The sequence below is a fragment of the Alligator sinensis genome, unplaced genomic scaffold (assembly GCF_000455745.1).
Source record: "Alligator sinensis unplaced genomic scaffold, ASM45574v1 scaffold703_1, whole genome shotgun sequence".
Lineage (NCBI taxonomy): Eukaryota > Metazoa > Chordata > Crocodylia > Alligatoridae > Alligator > Alligator sinensis.
The window spans coordinates 97,311-107,479 of record NW_005842461.1 but is presented as its reverse complement, the minus strand read 5'-3'; the positions used below and the strand labels follow the sequence as shown (position 1 = coordinate 107,479).

Here is a 10,169-nt window from a genome sequence, read left to right as displayed (position 1 = left end):
CACACATTTCATTTCTCAAACAAAATTTTGTTTATTTGAACTGGATGTTTAGTGATTTTATCTCTGCCATGCCCATCATAATTAGATTTGTCTTAAATTGCTTGTTTGATATGCTATTTTGCCACATATTATATTTAGTATGATATATGCAAAGGCAAAGGATCACCATATTAAATACCCTGCCTCCCAAATCAACGTATTATGTATTAGGATATAATTTAAGAAGACATTGCTGTAATATAGATATGACTGCAAATCTATATAAGAAAATTATATTGTCGTATTATGTTGCTATATTTCATGATAACACCTGTGATAAGAAGTTAGAATCTTGGCAGGCTTGGATTATTATCAAATGTATTTTTAAATCTGGAAATTAACTATTGCATTCAATTAAATACTTTTGACATAAGAAGTGTGCTAGAGCAGTTCCCAAAAGATTATTAATTATAACCACTAAAGCTCTGCAGTGATAGCAATTTGACCAAACTGCACACAAGAAATATGTTAGATATCTTTGTAAGGATTGGGTGGAATATAATTTGATTTCTCTATACTTTGATGTTTTCTATAATTTGTATTTTATCCTTTTGCTTAAGGTTTCAAAGCCTACAAACCCAATAACGAAGGGATAAGAGAAGACAGAAAAATAAATGATATTGTTTCTGAGGTATTAAATATAAGCCTGGCTATCAGAGCTACATAACACTAGCGAATTGTAATCAGGTACTTTGACTTAACATTGTTTTGTTTTATAATAAGAGTGGTTGCCATATGTTGGAAGCCCTATCTTCCTGTGTCTTAGGGGTTTCATACCTCTGTAACAAATCCAAAAACTCATTTTATAATACCTTAAATCTACCCATTGTAATGTAGCTCCACTAGTGTAAATCCACATCAAACTTTCCTCATGAATGTTACTGGAAGATTACGTATATTATCACTGAAAGCAAAAGGAGAAGCACTGAATTAGAATGCAATAGATACAGCAAAATAACTTTCACTAAATCTTTTTTTAATGTATAGTTTACAATTTTCTTTCACTCAGCATGAAACTGATTAAAAGCACACTGATACCCCTCCAAAACAATGCTTTGCACAAATAGATGCATTGTTTAATATATTTATTTCCCTGAATACTTGAAAAATTGAACTGTAGAACAGAAGTATGATGGTTGCTGAAAAGAAATATATGGTATCCACAATTTATCTGTTTGAATATAAAATACCATTCTGTTGGTATACTACATTCCACTTTTCTACATGGAATTGCATTGATAGACCAAAGCCTGTTACAGTAAACTTTCTATTGGTAAAGTTACCAGTGACACTATTTTTATATAATATTTATATTATTCTATCAAACAAGTGAAATCACATATATGACCATGGATAGGAGTACATGCATGTACACAGACATTATTATTATACAATAGGTGTGTGTGTGTGTGTGTGTGTGCACACATGCATGTATGTGTGTAAAAATCCAATCACTATTTTATTTAATATAAAAACAAATCTTTAATTAACTGCAGCTATAATTATTCTGTATTATCTTTCAAAGACCACAGTCAAAAACACAATGTTGAGGCCAAAATAGCCATAGTTTTAAATTTTTAGTATCAGATTTTACTGTATACTTAGTCTTTCTCAACTGTATCACTGAGGAAATATTTTCTAATAACAGATTCATATTTCCCTATGTTTTACCTATATTTGTCACCTTTTCTGAAAAAGACTAACGTAATTTTAAAAGTTTGAGTCTAATAGACATTTAGGAAGCTGAGTTAGCATACATGTTTGCATTAATGGAATAAAATGTTAAATAATTAAAAATGCAAGGACAGTTTTTTAACTTAAAAACCATGAAAGGCATTTTGATACTTTAAACAAATGCTACATTTTTAAGGTTATGGTCCCTATTATCCTTCCGCTTATGCCAATTTTACTCTGCCCAATGACTTGAATAGAATTACTTCTTATTTGCAATAATGGAAGTGACAAAAGAATCATAGTTTTTGTTTCATGTTATGATTCTCCTAATATTGTTAGTTTAAATATGCGTAATGAATGATAATCAATACATTTAATGCAATGTATTAAAATGTGTGTAGCGGGATAGCTATTTCTACATATCTTCTTTTTATTAGGTCTTATTTCAACATGTATGGTATCAATTACAACATATATTGGACTGCACAAAACGTATCTTGGATATCTTTTTTTATACAATGAAACATTACAATTTTTATGAGCGTGGTGTTTAAATTTACATTTAACGTTATTAATGGAAATAATGTAGTTATGTTCTTACAAAAAGGATTTTATGCTTTAAAATATCCAGTAGGATACAATACCAAAAATATTCATTAAGAAGATTATTTGTTTAACTGACGTACGTACTTTCAAAATGAAATCCTGGCTCATTTTTAAATGACATAAAGTCAATGATTGAGTTAAATCAGCATTAAAATTGCAATGAGGTTGTGTTTGCTATGCTTCTAGTAAAACATATTTTGATGCTTTTGAAATAATCTGTTCTCTCACTCTCTAAAATTACAGTTTGATTAATGAACTCCTGACCCTGACAAGACTTCAGTGTGAATGCTTTTGTGTGTTGCAGGGTGGAGGGTGGGGGAGGGATGGCTGACTCTATGTGTTTTATATATTGTGTTTTGTTAACAATATATCTTTGTGATAGTTTTTACAAAACGAGAAAAAATGTGTCGGTTACTTTTAATGACTTCAAGGCAAAGAAAATTAAGACCTGATAACAGAACAAAAATGGAAATGGCCTGTTTGATTGTGGCATAGTCTCTGAAAGAAATTTAGGGAAGAATCATTGCACAAATCACTTAAAATTAGGCTGGATGAAATGTGTACTACTGGGAATCTTGGAGTGGATACTAAGGCTAGGTACAGACATTCAAAAATCCCAAGGCAGAATCAAGCTAAGTAATACAATTTTCTGTAAGAGCATAGTTTAGATGGGTAGTAAACAGGACACGCGTTTGCCCTTTGGTTGAGGGGGGCACAAATCTTAGACTGTGTTCCACCATTTTTAAACCAGTCTGTGTGTGCTGAGCTTCTGTTTCGTTACGGGGATAGACCATTTGCTGATCACTTATACCAGTAAAAACATAATGTCTGTACTTGGCCTAAGTGGCCATTTCCATCCAGACATTCTGTGCTGATGAACGCTTTAGAGTTGATTCCTTGTCTTGTAAGACATCACTGCTACCATGCAGCTGCTACAGGGAGGAATGACATGAAAATAATGGGCTTAGGCAACTTAACGCATCAGCAAAGTGACTGCCTGAAAACTTTTGACAAAAAAAATAAGATGGTGCTTCTTGGAAGCAAACTACTCCAGGAACTGCTTTAGAAAAACTACTTCACAACAAGCTACTTGAGAAAAAACAAACAATTGGTACCTAAGTGTCTAAATTCCAATAGGAAGATAGACCTGGCAGGAAAAGATATTCACCTTCCCTTGGGTGTGGGAATGAGTTACTGGTTCCATTTCAGGGAAACTGTTTTGCTTCGGCCAATCCTATCACTTCTATCACATCCATATATATATATTTTGGGTATGTTCCAGCACATGTTAAAGGCACAGCTCAAGCTATTCCATATTCGATCAAGACTCAAATATTCCAGTAATCAAGCTCACCACAGAAGGCAATAAAGCTTTTAAAATTACATGATTTAAAGGAAGATTTTTTGAGGAGCCTAGACCTTGAATATCGGAAGTCAGAAGCAATAATATCTCTCTCCAATTGATGTCTATCATCACCTAACTCAGCAGAAACATAGAGTTCTTTTTGAATTAAACACTGAATATTTTAACTAGTATCCTGTTCAGGAAATCTCTCTTTAACAGAGAGATTCAATGAGTATAATTTGTTTTCAATTCAGTATTGTACCTATTATTTCAGTGTAAGCCAAACAAAAATCAAATTGCATATAACTTAGATTTACTAGGGCTTTATATAAGCTATAAATGAGGCCTCTTAAATTTTCAGCAAGATTTAGGCAAACTTGTACATGAGACTTGACCTTGAAAGATACACATTTCTAGTTTGATTTTCATTTTCAGTGGCTTGGAAAGGGTTTGAGGAGGCAGTGTGTTGTAACAAAGTCAGTTTGCTAAATCACTGTTTCTTCCTTTGTAGGTAGCCAGAAGGACAGGCTAGCAGACTGGACTATTCTAGTTGGGGGGCAGAGGCAAAAATAATGTGCTCATATTTCAACTCATTGTTCATGTTTAATGAGTTCTGCCATCACTTCAGCATTGGAAGGGTATTGTTTAGAAAAGACAAAAGGAATTCTTCTTTTGTCTCTTTTCACAAACTATCAAACCCTATTACTGAAAATTAAGGTTCAATAAAATTCTTATTCAGAGATAATTAGCGGACAGCTTTGTGGTGCAGAGGATAATATGACCAAAGTGCTGGTTCACAGCAGTGTGCGTTGAAGTGTGAAAGGGCCACTTCTGGATCCCTGCTTCTGAGGTCAGACTCCCTCATCCTGCATACAATGTGGCAGTCAAAATGCAGCATTCTTACCTGCTGTGATAAAAAATACACCAAAGCAAATAAATTATTTCAACCCCCTCTCACAGTTTTTTTTTAAAACAAAGCTAGATCATTAGTAATAAACTATGACTTCATTAGAATGTTCCACATAACAGGATTACAGAAGAATGTGTCAATAATTGGCAAAGGTTTGTCTTTCATTAATTAACACCTTTGTATGAATACAAACTTGTTATCCTCACGTTTTATAGGTGAAATATTACCATTAAAATTAGACCTCCAGTTTAAAAAAATGTTGCTCTTGTTAATTTGAACAACAGAGCATTTTCCAAATATTGTTTATGTTTGGAAAGGAACCAATTTTGAAAACAGGCAGCATTTTAAAAAATAATTGTCTGAGCAAAGGAGAAAGGGTACATCAAGTTTTCATAATAAAAACGTGACAATATTTTAGGTGAACCTGATTAAATAATTGTTTGGGGTTTTTTAACAATAAAGTACACAAACTATATTTGCTTTGCTTTTTGCACCTGTCACTGTGGAAACGACTCATAAACTACTTAAGTGCAGGCAATATTGGGCTATTTATCTTCACCCACAAATGCTGACTGTGAACAAAGAAACAAGTTCTGTCAGCAAGTTGAGGCCTGTCAAAAATTAGCATATTTTCTGAATTAAAAAGTAAATGAGTTATATTTCCAATAATTTGATCAGTAAGCTTGTAAATGCTTGTTACTTTTAACAGCTGTAGATACTAGGAGGCAGCTATGAATCCATCCATTCACAGGGTGGTTGAATCCTACAAATCACGACTCAATGTGAGTTCTTAGGTAGTTGAGTAGTTTCACTGAGTAGTATTGCTCATATGACAACATTTTTTGTAGGATGACATCCATCAATTGTGTGTTCTGCATCTTGTTTCAGACACTGAACTCCCAGTGCTCCTTCTGAATTCAGTTGGTCTGATGAGTGCTCAACACTTCCAGAAAGCATACACTATTCTTTGAAGGGCAAAAAGACCCTCAGCCTCCAAAGACTTAAGCCAAGAATCCACATGGACTAACAATGGAAAAGTTCCTATTGATTTCAGTAATTCAGAATGAAATCCTAAAGTAAGACTGAGTCCAATACATTGGGAAATGACACAATATCAAGAGTATGAACTAGAAGGTGTAAAGCACAGATTGTTTATATCTCTGATTTCTGGGATATGATTATACAGTACTATATACATTTTTATTATATTTAAAATATATTTCTACTTTCTTAATTCATTACGTCATGAATAAGTTATCATTCTTGATAAGAGACTATAATGAGGAGAACTTTATTATCATATTTACTCAAACACAAGATGAGTTCCCCTCTACTCCCCCCCCCCCCCCAATCAGCATGGGAAAAAAGCCCCTCATCTTATATTCACATACAAGGAAACCTCATTAAATACATTGCCTATCATTAAACTGCTGCCAAAAGCAGCATGTGCTCATTTATGGAAACCAACTATGAAGCTGATTAAATGCAGCCAACACTGAGCATGACTATAAAGCACATGGTCCATATTAGGCAAACATACTGTTGGGAACTTTTGTGTGTATGTGTGTGTGGCCCTTAAAAAAATGGGCAGCTGCTCTCCCAGGAGGGAACTGGCGCTGCATGTGGAGGTACTGCAATACCAAGACAACGCTGGGAGGGCCACAGCCAGCCCTGACACCCTCCCCTTCGTGCCAAAAGTGCTTGATCTTAGCCAAAAGGCCATGATGCTGATGAGGAGTTTATTATTATTATTATTATTATTATTACAAAACAACTAAAAGAAACTACATTAACACAAAACTTGACAACCTCAGCTACAACAATACCTTTTTGTTCTTACATCCTTTACCACCATTAACACACTAACCTTTCACAAACCACCCCCAAGAAAGAAGTAACAACTTTCACTTGATCCCTTTGTCTATCTGGAAGAAATACCACCATGCTTCTTTCCTCCATCTCTTCTCTGCCTTCTCCTTTCCCATTTCATCTACATCTTGATCCACACAGTATTTCAATTCATAAATTGCTCACTCCAAACATTCTCTTTTGGTGAAAGTCAGTCCTTTGAGCAACAGTAGGTTTCTTCCCTTCCATATTGCTACTGTTGCACAAATTACCATGGCTTTCAGTCTCTGTCTCCAGCCCATTGGGCATTAACCCATACAGCACCATTTCACATGGGTGATGCATAGGGGGTGCACACAGGTCCACATGCATCTCCTGAGCATGGCAGTGCACCCCCTGCAAAAAGGCACTGCTGACACTGTTGGAAGCACCTACAGGGGGTTGATGCTCATCACCCCACCACCGACATCGCTGGCGGCATCTGCAGGTGGTCCACGGTTCCCACTAGCCACTTGGTCAGTGCTCGCCCCACCCCGCCACCGACAGCACCGGCAGTGGCTGCAGGAGCTCCCCCACTTACCACTGGCACACTCCCACTGCCGCCACCACACTCCTGCCAGTGCCGAACTCCCCCAGCCACCAGGGGTACACGCCATTCATGCCATTTCATATGTTAAGTCACAGTTCATATTGATCTCCCTCAAAAATGATGCACTCCTTCCCATACCCCTTGCACAAAAGGGCAGTGCCTAAATACATGCAGTACAGATTCTTCAGCCCCATATCCCTCTCTTGATCTTGTCACTTTTCTTACCAAGGCCCATTTATGCTGAATGCCCATCACAGAAAGAATATTTCATATTATCATCCGTATGATACCATATGTTCAACTTTCACTCTATTCCCTGTTACTTCTTTCCACACATTTGCCATCTGTCTTTACATCAGATCCCCAACTATTGTTATCTTATCTTTCTTTATTAATCACCTTCTTATGGTCTTTCAAGCACTCCATTCCTACTCCCTCAAATTTACTTACTCTTACAAAGCTCTCCATCTTGGCATAGTGGGCCGGTGGCTGCCATGTCAATGGCTTTTTCCATTCTCCCCCATACAGTCTTCTTAACATTCTTCCTACCAGGTAACAACAAAAACATGCAGTCTTCCCCACCCCCTTCATTGTCTCTTTGCAGGACATACTTATAAAGTAAGTATACACAAAGCTTTCCAAATCTGGCATTCCCTAACCTCCTAATTACCTGGCTTTGTAAAGATCTATTCAGGCTCTTCTTACCTGTTGCCATAACAGTGAATACAATACCCCTATGTAAAGGATGATCAGCAAGACCACTGTTTTTACCACAGCCACTTTACCCTTGAAAGATAATGTTGTACCACTCTACAATCCCAACATCAATCTCACTCTTATCTCTAACTTCTCCCATGCCTTTGCTCCTTTCCCTTCAGCATCCACTGGGATTCCCAAGACCTTGATAACACCCTCTACCACTAGTAGCCCAAACTTCTGTAAATTCTCTCTATTCTCCACACCCATCAATGTATTTTTCATCCTATTTAATTTCATCCCTAACACTTCACTGCAGTCCTCAGTATGCTTCAGTACTCTATCAAGTGATATGTCATTCTAAACCACTATGTTCACATCATCCATGAATAATATACATCTATCTTCTCCTCCTCTTGGTATCTTCACACCTCTTATCAGCTTATCATCATGAATTCTCTGCACCAATGGCTCCATCACACACAAACAAAGATAGGGGGACAGCAGACATCCATCTTACCCCCATTTGTATGGGAAATACTTTGCTCAAGTGACCATTTACCAGTACTCAACTTCCTGCTTTGCTGTATAGAACCTTGACCCATCCAATCAGAAACCCCATCTTCAATATTCCGACCATGAAATCATGTTCAACCCTATCATAAGCTTTGTCCAGGTCTAAATTCATTATTACCATGTTTCTTTTTCTCTCTTGTACATCCAATATGACATCTCTCATTAACCATAGGGTCTGGAATATTTTCATCTCAGGAATGGCACATATTTGTTCTTCTTAACATCACATCTGCTAAACAGTCATGCATTTTTTGGCCAATAGTTTTGCCATCAATTTTGTCTACAATTAAAAGGGTTATTGACCTCCAGTTCCCTAACACATCTTCCTTTCCCTTCTTGAATGACAAAATCACCACACCTTCTGCAAAATCCTGCCCTGTCTCCCTATCCTCCATTATTTCCTGGTATGCCTCTATTAGATCTATCCTCAGTCATTGCCAAAATTTTTCACAGAATTCCACTGAAAGTTGGTCTCTTCCTGACACCTTCCCTATCTTGCAAGCTTTGAAGCAATCCTTCACCTCTCTCACACCTAACTTATCCTACAATTTTTGTTTCTTTCCAACTTCTATTCCTTCCTTTATCCCCTCAAAGAACACTTCCATTTTTCCTCCATCCACCCCTCTTTCGTACAACTCTTTATAAAACTGCTGCTGTGTCCAACACCTTCACACTCTTTTCCATTCGGATTCCTTCTTCAGTTCTCACTGTTTTCAGTTCCTTCCTTTTTTCCCTCAATGTCACTGAAAAATATTTACACCATCCTTCTCCCTTCTCCACCCAAGGTGCTCTGGTCAGAAAGATTTTCTCATCCATTTTCCTTTTGAACCATTCTTCAGTTTGTTGCTTTATGTCTTCCAGTTCTCCTTTTACTCGTACTCCTCTTACCACCTCCTTTAATAACTCCTGCTTCCTTGCCTTCAGTTCTTCTAACTCTTCCACCCTCTTCCTCACTGCTCTTCAACCAATATTTCTGAAAAATTCACTTGTTTTTCTCTTTATCACAATCCACCATGCCCAGGTGCTTTTGTAGTATTTCTTCAGTGTTCTCCATTCTTTATACAGTTCCACATATTCTTCACAGGTCTCATGTTGTAATAATTGAACATTTAACTTCCATGTCCCTTTCTCCCTACCTTTACTTTTTTCTAAACTTAAATTCCATTCTCAGCACCCAGTGATCACTGAAGGTCACATCTAAGATCTCCTTCTTTCCAATCCCTAATCCATTTGATATTAATACAAAATCAATCCTTGACATTTGTCTCCCACTTGGTCCCATCCTCGTAATCACCTTCTTACTTGCCCATACATCTTTTAAACCTCCATTTTTTGTTATATTAATTAGTACTTTTGATGAACTGTCTAGTTCTCCCTGCCCTCCATCCCCTCTCCTTTCCCCCTCCTCGATACTGAAATTGAAATCCCCCACCAGAATTTGCTACCTACCTCTGCAAACATACACCTCTAATTTCTTAAACAGGGTGATCCTTCCTTTTCTTTCAGATGGTGTATATATATATTAAAAATCTCTAATTCTTTCTTTTCAAACTCACCAATATTCATTGCAGTCTCTTTTCCATGATCATTTGCACTTGGTGCACATCCACTACCTCACTCTTGAACAAAATTGTGAACCTAGCTGTTTTGTTTGCGTCCAACCGTGCCCACCATGATGGCCCTCATTCCCATATCTTTACAAAACACTTGTAATCTCTCTCCCATGGGATTCCACATTCCTGCAAACATATTATGTCCACTTTTGGCCCACTCAATATTGGCATAATCTTACTCCACCTCTTCCTCAATAACACACTTCTGACATTTATAGATGCAATACACAAAGTCATGCTTGTTCATTTAAATTTTACACCTCTATTTCTTTA

At 36.7% G+C, this 10,169-nt stretch overlaps 1 pseudogene; it reads right to left on the bottom strand.

The window, feature by feature from the left end:
- Positions 1-6,180: 6,180 nt before the first annotated feature.
- Positions 6,181-6,305, bottom strand: LOC112551435 (annotated as a pseudogene).
- Positions 6,306-10,169: the final 3,864 nt, after the last annotated feature.